We start from the raw sequence: 14,780 nt of genomic DNA, 5'->3' as shown, positions 1-14,780 counted from the left end.
CCTAGAGTTTGGGACACGTGTCAGAGCCTAATTTGGGCCTCTGAGATTTTGGATCGACTTAGGGCTATGGTTTCGCTTTGTGTGTTGCTCCAAATCCAAAACTGTAAAAAGTGAAAGTTATGTCGGAGGTGTACTTGGTTTGCATCTGAAAGCCTGTGATTTTTGGAATAGTGTTGACACCTGTTCGGATTTTTTTTGTCAGCCTTTTGTTTTGCTACATTTGTCTGTTCTGTTGATTTAGGCAGAAATAGTTATATTTTTATCTGTATTTCCGTTGATCAAATGCCAAAGTCATGAACATGAAAGTTGTTCATTTAGGTGTAGTGAGTAGCTCTGATTAATTTCATAAATTGCCATGGCTGTTTGATATTTTTTTAGCGTTTTACATCAGATTAGTGTGATTTTTACCTCTGTCAGAACTAAATCTCTGTTATTGAACTCATAATGGCTCAAATCCCGAGGCTGTAAAAACCAAAAATGTGCCATTTTGGGTCTTTTATCAGTCTGAAAAATATCAGAAGTTTTCATGGTGTAAATCTTGCATTATCATGTTAAGCATTGCATTTGGTTCGGATCCATAGGCAAAATCCACCATTTTAGGACTTTCTTTGAATTTTAGCATTTAAATCATATCATTTCATGATTTTTAGCATTATAGGCCGTTTATCAGAGTAAGTAGATGCTTTATACCGAATTTGGTGTAATTTGGAATCCATTTGAGGTTTGGATTAGCCATAATACTAAAACCGGGTCCCGCAGGACCCGGATCCAAGTGAAAAACAAGCGAAATTCGTTATTTTGGATAAATTGCAAAATGTCAAATTCTGATTTTACAGTCCTAATGTGTTTAGCAGCATGTCATACTGCATTTCATCATCATTGAATTCAATTTGAATTTCGAAATCCCAATTTTACTAAGTTTTCCTTCAAAAAACCCTGATTTTAAAGGTGTAACTTTAATTTTAGGGATATTTTGGTCATTTTGACCCCAATTCCGAATTTCAAACTGTTTTTCACTGAATTCCCTGCATTTACATCATTTCAAATATCAAGGAAGCATGATCATAGGGTTTATATCCAATTAAATCCAATAATTTCATAATATTATTGGAAAATTTTGGAAAAACCCACATATTTGAGCTAACCTTATTTCAAGTTTGACAGGGACATTCAAAAGAAGGAGCTGAAGTCTGCAAATTTCTTTTATTTCCTTTATTTAGTGATGTAATAATGTAAATTTTGGAATAAGAGAGTTAATTTCCTGCTTAGACTAGGATGCATATCATATAGTTTGAATTTATGTAATATCCTGCTTATGTGATTCACGCATTTTATTTCAAAAGCACTATGGATGTTCACGAATGGCACGTGCACCAACTCTTAGAGAGTTGATGGACTCGGTGGGATCCATATTTACGGCCCTAGTCGGAATATGGACGAGACCCAGATCCGTCATCTTTCTACTAGTCACATTGAGCCTACACTCTTAGGCTATCTTAAAATGCACATCATATTTCCAAAGTTTTCAAAATCATGTGCATCAAATCAACTAAATTCTGAACATATTCATGGCCACAGTCAGAATATGTGAAGGATTTATCTTGACTTAATGCACATTTTTCCAACAAATCTCTTAGAAAATCTTTTCAAAGTGCATTCATTCACTCATGTCATTTGCATCATGAAATCATTGATTTTCTCAAGATTTTCTCAAGAAAACTTCATTCTCAAGAAATCGATTTCTCAAGAAACTCTAAGGATTTTCCAAAATCGGTTTTCCCAAAGTCAAGTTTTTCACAGTTTTCCTTGGAAAATGATATTTTCTTAAGAGATTCAAAAGAGTTTTCCAATCTTTCTCCAAGATTCAAAATCGATTTCCAAGTATTTCAAAGGTAAAATTCTCAGAATTTCGATTTCCCAAGTTTTGAATTTCCTTCCCCAATGAGTTTTCCTATAAATTTTCCATCATTTTCCTAAGAAAACTCTCAAAGTCCAAGTTTTCCTAAGAAGTGTTTCCCTTTTCAAAGGTTCACCCTTTTCTCAAGAATCACTTCCATTTTCCCAGGATTTTCAACCATTCATGATTTTCCCACAACTTCATGAACTTTCCCGTGATTTCAAAAACCCCTTTTTCACAAGAGTTTTCCTGAGAAAGTGACTTTCAGCTTTTTCCTGAGAGAATCTTTTCAACTCCAAATATTTTCCAAGCATACATCATGTTTTCCCAAGCTGCATTTTCCAAAATCTCATAGCACATGCCTGAATTCTCTGTGCATTTAGGATAGAACATAACTTTGATAATTTCGCTAAGTCAAGCACAATTTTGGTCCTTAGTGTTGAGAAACTCGGTTTTGATGTCACATAATATGATACACTGTCTTATTTGATTTTATATGATATGATAATATGTTCTCTTGAAATAATGTTATATTATGACTGAATATGTTTAGCCTTAAATCTAACGAGTATTTGATGCAAGGATATCTCACCCAATAAGGATGGAGACTTCCTGTTCAAGTACAACTATGGTGCAATCATACTCCTTGAAGAAAAAGCTTGATGAGCCATGCTTTCCTAAAGCTCAAATGAAGAAATCGGCTACCTCAAGATGAAGATTTTTTCTTCTTTAGAGTCATATGTAACAGAACCTTCAGGAACTTGCATTTTGCATATTACATACTCATTCATACATACTATATCATAAAAGTATACGATAGTTTCAAAAAGCTTCTTTTTTGAAAACCAATAAGTGTACCTTCTTACAACCTTTTATGAAAAAGACTTTTTGTCATATAATCATTGTACCTTACACCATATACAAGACAACATGAAAAAAAGGAATGTAGGAAAAAGACAAAAACATAACATCGACTACATGGAGAAAACAAATAAAATATGTTTTTGAAAAGACTTTAGTTATCCTCTTTAATGAAATGTTTTTTAATATAAGAAGAAGACAAAAACATAAAATCGACTACATAAGAAAAACAAATAAAATATGTTTTTGAAAAGACCTTAGTTATCTTCTCTAATGAAATGTTTCTTAATACAAAGAAGAAGACAAAAACATAAATCGGCTACAACAACAACAACAACAACAACTACGCCTTCATCCCAAAACAATTGGGGTCAGCGATATGAACCAAAAAAGAAATTCATTTTGGGTCTTCCACATGAATCCTTTTCCTCCAATCATTTCTATCCAACGCCATGTCCTCGGTGAGGTTCAAAGCATTCATATCCTTTCCTATCATCTCCATCCAAGTCTTCCTAGGCCTACCCCGACCTCTTTTAACTAATATATTTTCTCATTTCTCCAACCTTCTAACTGGAGCATCATTAGGCCTTCGCCGAATATGTCCAAACCACCGTAAACGATTCTCTCGCATCTTAAATCGGCTACACATAAGAAAAACAAATAAAATATGGTTTTAAAAGGACTCTAGTTACCTTTTTTCATAACCATAGAATGTTGACTTACTTGAAGTCATCATTCTCTCTACAAAGCATTAAATGCCTTCTGTAACAAATCCTTTCTAAATATCCTTCCCAAAGAATGTCGACCTTCTTTTTGGTCCTCATTCTCTCTGGAGACTTTGAAATACACTACATAAAGAATACACTTGACATGACTATGTACAAATAAATATCTCAAAGCACTCATAGTACTTACACTCATTTAAAGTAAAGAAGTACTAATGTACCTCAAATCATTAATTAGAATAAAGACAAAACTACAACCCAACGTTCAAATGTACTATTGTAAGAAATAGACTTTTTACATAAAATATGTATTACCTGAAAATATTACAATGACTAGTGTACCCTCTATTTCACCTTTATGGAAAAAGGCATTCTTGAACTTCTCTAAAAGATATTTTTGAAATGACCTAACATTTCACATTTCAAAAAGTTACAATTCCAAAATATAACGACTACTTTTTATAAGCTATATAAACACACTCACATAAACTATTCAGATAAGGGGAATGAAATAGACGTGTGAGCTTACAAAGAGAAAAATTTTCTATTCGTGATTTGAAAAGAGAGCCTTGAAAAAAGAAAGAGAAAAAGAAAGAGAAAGAAAAGAGAAAAAGTCAAGTCCAGCTCTTTGACAAAGAGTATCCTCTGAGTGACAAACAGAACATTCTTAGAATCCTTCATTCGTGCATTCATATCATTCTGAAGGTTCTATAGGAAGTATTGTAACTCTGTTTATCCACTGTATTCCTTCTTTGTTTAAAGAAGTAGACCTCTGTGAAAGAGGGTGTTGCCCTTCTCTGTTGAGAGAAGAAGACCTCTTGGGAAGAGGGTGTGCCCCTTCTCTGTTGAGAGAAGAAGACCTCTTGGGAAGAGGGTGTGCCCCTTCTCTGTTGAGAGAAGAAGACCTCTTGGGAAGAGGGTGTTGTACTATTTATCCGGTGACTCAGATGTTATAGTGGAAATCTCAAGTGGTTTGCTTGGGGACTGGATGTAGGTCTGGATATTGACCGAACCAGTATAACTTCTGTGTTTATGTGTTGTGCCTTATTGCTTAGTTATTTTATTTTATCGATCATTTTCATATTTCACTATTCACCCCCCCTCTAGTGGAATTTCATTTGGTATCAGAGCAGGTTTGCTGGTTTCGACATAACAAGTCTTCCAGCACAAATGGCATCTACCTCTTATGCTCGTGATATTGAAGGTCAACACGCATCTCGTCCTCCCTTCTTCAATGGCTCCAACTATGGATATTGGAAGTGCAGAATGGCTATCTTTCTCAAATCCATAGACTTTGCTGTATGGAAAATTGTTGAGCATCCATACACATCCCCATCCGCAGACTATAACTTATGGTCTGATGAAGAAAAGAAAATGGCAAACCTAAATGCAAAGGCTATGAATGCCTTATATTGTGCCATTGATCAGAATGAATTCAACAGAATATCTATATGTGAATCTGCATATGACATTTGGCATTCTTTGGAGGTTATTCATGAAGGAACCAACAAAGTAAAAGAAGCCAAAATATCATCTCTTGTTAGAAAATATGAGTTGTTCAAAATGAACAAAGATGAACCCATCACAGAGATATTTACCAGATTCACCAACATCACCAATGATCTGAAATCTCTGGGTGTAACATATTCCCAGACTGAAAAGGTGAAAAAAATCTTGAGATCTCTCACAACTGATTGGGAGAAAAAGACTACTGCTATTGAAGAAGCTCAAGATTTATCTAAACTTACATTGGACGACTTAATAGGCAATCTTATGGCCTATGAAGTCCACATGAAAGAAAGAAGGGAAGAAGAGCAACCAGTAAAGAAAACTCTAGCTTTCCAAGCCCTATCTGAGAATGAAGACTCAGATAAAGAATCAGAAATTGCGCTACTTACCAGAAAATTCCAGCGCTTCATGAGAAGGAACCGGCTTCCAAACAGGCACAAGGAAAGAAAAGATCTTAAAGAAGATCCCATGTGCTTTCAGTGTAATAAGCCAGGCCACTTAAAACGTGACTGTCCACTTCTCAAAAGAAAGTCCAAAACTGAGGAACCAAAGAAGAGGTTCTTCAAGAAAAAGGCTCTGCATGCTCAATGGGATGATTCAGAACCATCCACTAGTGAAGAGTCAAGTGATGATGAAGCCAAAACTGCAAATATGTGCTTCATGGCAAACGAAAGTTCGGTAAGTGAAATCTCTGATTTTTCCTTTGAAGAACTTCTAGATGCTTTTCAAGATCTATTTGAAGAATCTAGAAAATTGAGTTTCAAAAATAAAGTTTTAAAATCTGAAAATTTAAAGCTTTCTCAAGAGAATGAAAAACTCAGCAGTAAAAATTCTGAGTTGAAAAAGAAAAATCTTTTGCTTATGTCTGAAATTTCTTCTACTAGCTCCAAAACTAAAAATATGCAAGTAGAGATTTCAGAGCTAAAAAGTAAAACTGAGAACCTCATGAAAACGGTTTTCAAGTTTACTAAAGGTAAAGAGAACTTGGATAAACTCTTATCCTCTCAGAAGGTCTCTTTTTACAAGAATGGTATTGGCTACTCTCATTTCAAAAAACCTTCTTGTATAAATCAAAAGACCACGTTTGTGAAAAGTTCATCTGAACTAAATAAGGAGTATTACAATGTTAATCTTTTTAACTCATCTAAAGAGATAGACAAACCCAAATCCAAATGGATATGGGTTCCAAAGTCTAACAAAAAAGGACCCGATTGGGTACCAAAAAGGAGATTTACTTAATGTTTTGCAGGCTCCAAAGAAGAAGAACAGATGGATTTTAGATAGTGGATGTTCAAAGCACATGACAGGACATCCAGACCTTTTTGCTGTTCTTCATCATAAAGAAGGAGGAACCGTCACCTTTGGAGATAACAACAAAGGTTTGATAATTGGTATTGGAAATATTGGTAACATAGACAAACCTCTTATCAAAGACGTTCTCCTTGTTAAAGGCTTAAAACATAACCTACTAAGTATCAGTCAAATGTGTGACACAGGTTATAATGTTAGCTTTAATCATGATGCATGCCTCATAGCTGACACAAATGAAAACATCATCTTAAAAAGTATAAGAAAGAATAATATATATGAACTATACCTAGAAATCATCACAGAACATTGCCTCATAGCTAATAATGACACTCAACATCTATGGCACATGAGAATGGGCCATGTCAATTCTAAATACATGTCTAAACTAGCTAAAGATAAGTTAGTACGTGGGTTACCCAACATATCTTTTAAAAAGGATTATTTTTGTGATGCATGTCAATTAGGAAAATTGTCAAAATCTTCTTTCAAATCAAAGAATGTCATTTCAAGTAAAAGACCCTTAGAGCTTCTCCACCTGGACCTTTTTGGTCCTTCTAGGGTAGCTAGCCTTAATCATAATAGATATGCTTTTGTCATTGTAGATGATTACTCAAGATTTACTTGGGTAATATTTTTGAAAAACAAAAGTGACACGTTTTGTCAGTTTGAAATCTTATGTAAAAAATTACAAAACGAAAAATCATGTTCTATTGTTAAAATCCGTAGTGACCATGGAGGAGAATTTGAAAATGAACTCTTTGAAAATTTTTGTAACTTGCATGGTATTTCTCATAACTTTGCCTTTCCTAGAGCTGCACCTCAAAATGGTGTAGTAGAAAGAAAGAATAGAACCCTTCAGGAATCTGCCAGGACCATGCTCCAACACAATAATCTTGCAAAATCTTTTTGGGCAGAAGCTGTTAATACTGCATGCTACATAACAAATAGAGTTCTCATTAGACCCTTATTAAATAAAACTCCCTATGAACTATTCTATGACAGAACTCCAAGAATAGACTATTTCAAAGTCTTTGGATGTAAATGCTTTATCCTAAACACAAAAGATAGCCTGGATAAGTTTGATGCTAAATCTGTTGAAGGCATATTCTTAGGATATTCAAGTCATAGTAAAGCATACAGAGTTTTCAATAAGAGTCATAATACTATTGAAGAATCTATGCATGTTAGTTTTTGTGAATCTATTGATCAATCTGTTCATATACAAACTAATGATGATGATGTTGAAAGTACAGATTTATTTTTAGATAACACAGCTAAGTCTAATGAAGATGATCACCAAAGAACCTTTGTCGATATCAAAGATCATCCTCAAAAGCAGATTTTGGGAGAACTAACAAAGGGGGTTCAAACTAGAGCTCAGCTAGAACGGATTGCAAACATGGCATTCATTTCTCAACTTGAACCAAAGAAGATTGATGAAGCCATCATTGATGAGTTCTGGATGCTAGCCATGACTGAAGAACTGAATCAATTCCAAAGAAATGACGTTTGGGATCTTGTACCTAGACCAAAGGATCATCCAATCATTGGGACAAGATGGATCTTCAGAAACAAGCTAGACGAAACAGGTAATGTTATAAGAAACAAGGCCAGACTAGTAGCTCAAGGATACAACCAGGAGGAAGGTATTGACTTTGATGAAACATTTGCTCCTGTTGTTAGACTTGAATCTATTAGAATGCTCTTAGCATATGCAAGCTATATGGATTTCAAATTATTTCAAATGGATGTTAAAAGTGCTTTCTTAAATGGTTTTATAAATGAAGAAGTCTATGTAAAACAACCTCCAGGATTTGAAAATGAACAATACCCAGATCATGTTTTTAAACTCAAACGTGCTTTATATGGTTTAAAACAAGCACCTCGTGCTTGGTACGAAAGACTTAAAACCTTTTTATTAAAATCTGGTTTTTCTGTTGGCAAAGCAGATTCTACACTATTTGTCAAAGTAGTGAATAATCATACCCTAATTGTTCAAATTTATGTCGACGACATCATCTTTGGATCTTCTAACAGCACTCTCTGTGAAGATTTTTCTAAGTCCATGCAGAAGGAATTCGAAATGAGTATGATGGGAGAACTCACCTACTTTCTTGGACTGCATATTAAGCAAACCAAGGATGGAGTTTTCATCAATCAATCTAAGTATGCTCGTGAACTTCTGAAGAGGTTCAACATGAACTCAACTGCTTCAAAATCCACTCCTATGAGCACTACTACTGTGTTGGACAAAGATGAAGATGGTAAGTCTGTTGATACAAAGGTATACCGAGGTATGATAGGATCACTTCTTTATTTAACTGCTAGCCGTCCAGATATAATGTTTAGTGTTTGCTTGTGTGCTAGATTTCAGTCAAATCCAAAAGAATCACATCTTAAAGCTGTAAAAAGAATAATGAGATATTTAAAAGACAGTTGATTTTGGATTATTCTATTCAAAATCCTCTACATTTGATCTAATCTCATACAGCGATGCTGACTTTGCTGGAAGTAAATCTGACAGAAAAAGCACAAGTGGAACATGTCACATGCTAGGGCACTCACTAGTATCATGGTTCAGTAAGAAACAAAATTGTGTATCATTATCAACTACTGAAGCCGAATACATTGCTGCTAGCCTAGCTTGTACTCAAGTCATCTGGATGAAACAAACTTTAAAAGATTTTGGTTTAAATTTTGAAAATACAACTATTTTCTGTGATAATACGAGTGCTATAAACCTATCTAAGAATCATATTTTACACTCACGAACGAAGCACATTCAAATAAGACACCACTTCTTAAGAGAACAAGTCTTAAACAACATAATTAAATTAGAATTCATACCCACTAATCAACAGTTAGCAGACATATTCACCAAACCATTAAAACATGAAGACTTCACACGAATTAGAAGAGAACTAGGAATATGCAAACTAAGTGACTTATGAATTAATTACACTTAATATAATACTTCTTATAAGTCTTGTTTAAATCTTATTTTAATTTGCTTTCCTTCTTATCGATTTTAGTAAGTCAAACTAAGTTTCCATATTCACGTATTCTTATAAGACACATTCTTTATGTCACTCAACTTGTCATCTTTCAAGTACACATCCATTATAACTCCTTGTCCTATCTCCTTTCTCTCATATCGATAAAAACTAATTATATTAAACAATGATCACATCACTCAACTCCTTTAATATTTTTTTTTGTTTTTCATGAAAATTTGTCTTACGGTAAATTGTTTCACCTCTCTACTTAGTTTATGAGAACTCATACTCTTTATTAGTTAAAATCGAATGACTATTTAGTTCCTTTAAAAGATCTAGTTGCTATATTCTCACGTAAATTATTTTTTTTACTATATCATCTGTTATATCATAGCCCTACAAACTATCTATTATCATCTCTTTCGTATACAAATTAAGCCTCCATTCTTGTCAACTCTTGTTTAAAACTTAACCTTGTCGAGTTTCTTTAAGAATATAAATAATAATTCATATCAATCATAACTTTATGTCTTTCATCAACTTTTATTACTTCTTTATCCTTCACAAAAATCCATATATGTCATCTCACTTCTCTCTATGACAACTCACATTTATTACCCTTCATTCATAAATATTTCTTTGTCTCCTCATTTCATCTCTCGAATTCATTTTTCTTATATATTTTTGAATCTGACTCCTCCATGTCTATTCTTATTTCAATTCTTATATATTTGTAACTCTTTCTCCTTTTTGTCTCATCATCTCTCTCACCACTAGTCTAAGTCAAAATATGTCCTTCTCATATCCACGTATACTCTTAAAAAAAATTACAAATAGTAATCATGAAACATTTTTTTTGGCACTTTTTTTTTCTTTAAAATGTCATATCTTTCAAAGTACACATCACATGATCACCCTATGACCTTTCTTTCCATCCGTGACCTTGTCTCTCTCTTATTGTATATCTCTCTAAAATCGAGAACCTTTAAAGTCTTACCTCCAAGCAAACCTTTATTTATTCTATCTCTACTTTATGTCATATCTAAATCAAGTAAATGTTGTCCTTTACCTTCTTTCTCTCCTCTCTAGATATCCACATCACCTTTTTTATGTCTTTAACTCTCCATTCACGAATTTTGAATCCCTTCACATAGAGTAACAAGTTGTTTGTCTTGTTAGGCCATTTTTTTAAAAAGATCAATCCTTTTGTAAAAACATGACACCCCATACTCTATTAATGGTTTCCCTCACTAGTCGATAAACTCATCCATAGTAAAATCTATATTTTTCAATAACTATGTCCTCCTCAATCTAATATAATACACTATCCTCACACATTGATTTGATTTGTCATTCACAAGTCTCTTAACTTACTCCTCACGGATTTCCTTATTTGACTAAAATCTAAAAGTTACTCACTTCCAATGTCATTCATTTCATATCAACAATTATTTTCTTCCTTCTATTTAATCAATTGGTTCATCTCTTACCATTCCATTCGAACTTTTCTATCCTTATACAAACTTTCTCTCGGTTCTAGCTCATTTCTCTCCTAGTGATTTATTTTCAAGACACTCGAAAATGGCTTCCTCCTCCACCAATCTGATCACCTCCGCCGATCTAAGGTATCCTGATTTGTTTCACACCTACAACTCACTCTGCTCTCGCCCCATGCATGAAGGAAAATTGATCAACTTTGACGACTTCATGTTCTTCGACTTAGACACCTATCTCCCCAAACTCAAACCTCTCATAGGATCTTCATCCCCAGCTGCCTATTATCCCGAACTAGTCCGACTGTTTTATACCAACTTCTCTTCTGATCATGAACAAACCTCAATCACCAGCAAAGTCCGAGGACAGCTGATGATTTTTTATGCTTCCGACCTAGGTAGAATTCTAAATCTACCTTCCACCGGTACCGACCTTAACACCATAGTACCAATCGACCGATCGGTACTTCGAAAAATACTTCTCTGCACCAACTGCTACCAACTTCCGTGGCACATGAGGAATCTCCAACCTCATGCTCAGCTCCTTGCCCAGATTCTTCTCCACAACATCTATCCCAAGCATCCCCGCCAGGGATTAGTTCCTAGAAAAATCTCTCTTCTTATCTACGCAATCCTTTCTTCTCTTCCGATAAATTGGTCATCCATTATTTTCGACCTCTTTATTCGTTATCAGAAATTTGAGCCTCTTCTTTTTGGGTGTTTTATAACTCCCATTCTCAAATACTTCCAAGTACCACTTCACAACGAAGTCATCCTCTGTCCCTCTCACGTCCTCGATGGTACCACCTTCAATATAAGGTCCCTGCACATGCCCGGCTCTGATGAAGCAGATCCAATGTCCTCCTTCAATTACTTTTCTGCTATGATGGATATCGAGCAAACTCAGGATCGAATCCTTCGTAATCAAGCCCTGTTGCAGCAAACTCGCAAGCAGAATCGTGCCACCCAGACACCTTCACCTTCTCCACCTTCAAGATAGACTCACTTTTTATTATATTTGGTCTGTAATAACTTTCTTACTCTGATCCCTCCTTTTTGTCAATGACAAAGGGGGAGAAAACCTGTCTCCATTATTGGAAAAATATTCTCTCTTTAAACATTATTTCACTTTTTTATCATATTATTATTTCTATGCATAATGTCTTTTTGACAGGGGGAGCATATTTTGTCATCATCAAAAAGGGGGAGAATGTTGAGAAACTCGGTTTTGATGTCACATAATATGATACACTGTCTTATTTGATTTTATATGATATGATAATATGTTCTCTTGAAATAATGTTATATTATGACTGAATATGTTTTGCCTTAAATCTAACAAGTATTTGATGCAAGGATATCTCACCCAATAAGGATGGAGACTTCCTGTTCAAGTACAACTATGGTGCAATCATACTCCTTGAAGAAAAAGCTTGATGAGCCATGCTTTCCTAAAGCTCAAATGAAGAAATCGGCTACCTCAAGATGAAGATTTTTTCTCCTTTAGAGTCATATGTAACAGAACCTTCAGGAACTTGCATTTTGCATATTACATACTCATTCATACATACTATATCATAAAAGTATACGATAGTTTCAAAAAGCTTCTTTTTTGAAAACCAATAAGTGTACCTTCTTACAACCTTTTATGAAAAAGACTTTTTGTCATATAATCATTGTACCTTACACCATATACAAGACAACATGAAAAAAAGGAATGTAGGAAAAAGACAAAAACATAACATCGACTACATGGAGAAAACAAATAAAATATGTTTTTGAAAAGACTTTACTTATCCTCTTTAATGAAATGTTTTTTAATATAAGAAGAAGACAAAAACATAAAATTGACTACATAAGAAAAACAAATAAAATATGTTTTTGAAAAGACCTTAGTTATCTTCTCTAATGAAATGTTTCTTAATACAAAGAAGAAGACAAAAACATAAATCGGCTACACATAAGAAAAACAAATAAAATATGGTTTTAAAAGGACTCTAGTTACCTTTTTTCATAACCATAGAATGTCGACTTACTTGAAGTCATCATTCTCTCTACAAAGCATTAAATGCCTTCTGTAACAAATCCTTTCTAAATATCCTTCCCAAAGAATGTCGACCTTCTTTTTTGTCCTCATTCTCTCTGGAGACTTTGAAATACACTACATAAAGAATACACTTGACATGACTATGTACAAATAAATATCTCAAAGCACTCATAGTACTTACACTCATTTAAAGTAAAGAAGTACTAATGTACCTCAAATCATTAATTAGAATAAAGACAAAACTACAACCCAAAGTTCAAATGTACTATTGTAAGAAATAGACTTTTTACATAAAATATGTATTACTTGAAAATATTACAACGACTAGTGTACCCTCTATTTCACCTTTATGGAAAAAGGCATTCTTAAACTTCTCTAAAAGATATTTTTGAAATGACCTAACATTTCACATTTCAAAAAGTTACAATTCCAAAATATAACGACTACTTTTTATAAGCTATATAAACACACTCACATAAACTATTCAGATAAGGGGAATGAAATAGACGTGTGAGCTTACAAAGAGAAAAAATTTCTATTCGTGATTTGAAAAGAGAGCCTTGAAAAAAGAAAGAGAAAAAGAAAAAGAAAGAAAAGAGAAAAAGTCAAGTCCAGCTCTTTGACAAAGAGTATCCACTGAGTGACAAACAGAACATTCTTAGAATCCTTCATTCGTGCATTCATATCATTCTGAAGGTTCTATAGGAAGTATTGTAACTCTGTTTATCCACTGTATTCCTTCTTTGTTTAAAGAAGTAGACCTCTGTGAAAGAGGGTGTTGCCCTTCTCTGTTGAGAGAAGAAGACCTCTTGGGAAGAGGGTGTGCCCCTTCTCTGTTGAGAGAAGAAGACCTCTTGGGAAGAGGGTGTTGTACTATTTATCCGGTGACTCGGATGTTATAGTGGAAATCTCAAGTGGTTTGCTTGGGGACTGGATGTAGGTCTGGATATTGACCGAACCAGTATAACTTCTGTGTTTATGTGTTGTGCCTTATTGCTTAGTTATTTTATTTTATCGATCATTTTCATATTTCACTATTCACCCCCCCCCTCTAGTGGAATTTCACTTAGTTCGATTACCCCTGTTAAAGGCGGCAGGAACGGTCGAACCTCGTACCGACAGGTCGAGCCCCATCCCATGGATTTTCCCGCAACTTTTAAAACGAAGGCGAGTATTTCAAAACAATTTCCAAAATCCGGTCAAGTTTGAATCGCGAAAGCATTTCCCTCTCTCTCTTCCGCAAGGAAGGGAAGACGGGGGAAAAATTTCGCGACGATAACACATACCCACTCACACACACGTTGGAGTTAAAGGAGAGAGGGGAGTGCAAGAGAGGAGAGAGAGGAGAGCCCCCAAAATCGCCCAAGGGGTCCTCTCTTTCTCTCTCTTGAAACTTTAAGTAGTTAGGGTTAAAAACATTGGACGGTTAGGATTGATTGAAGCAAGATGGAGGGCTGGAGTGCTCCATGGCCCTCCCCTAGAAACCCACGCCCAATGCATGTTGTGCATTTGAAATCATTAACTTTTCTTTCAAAAACGCCCTTGGAAAGGGTTTATAAAGGCCTTTAAAACTTGTTGAATTTACTTGGGCTGCCACTCAACCCAACCAATCAGATTTTGTCATTTGAATATCTTTGAAACTATTACAAAAGAGCCATGGGGCACCATCCCCATGCCCTCATTTTGAAAATTGTGCCACCCATAATGAAGCTCTATGCTTCATTATGGATTTTTGAAAAGAGCTATGGCCAATCATAGCCTCTATTTCAAAAGCCATGCAAAATCTTTCAAGTATGCCATCCAGCTGGTCAAACCTGGACCAGATGGTCAACCAAGTCTAAAATGGTCCTCTAGAGGGGACGCCCAAAGGGTTTGGGTCCTCTAGTTGACCCGAATCCAAATCCAAAATGCGATATGCCTTAAGTTTCAAAACAACGCTTA

This window comes from Nuphar pumila, chromosome 11, assembly GCF_984573655.1.
Source record: "Nuphar pumila chromosome 11, dmNupPumi1.hap1.1, whole genome shotgun sequence".
In the NCBI taxonomy this organism is placed as follows: domain Eukaryota; kingdom Viridiplantae; phylum Streptophyta; class Magnoliopsida; order Nymphaeales; family Nymphaeaceae; genus Nuphar; species Nuphar pumila.
Note: the sequence above shows the minus strand (reverse complement) of the source record.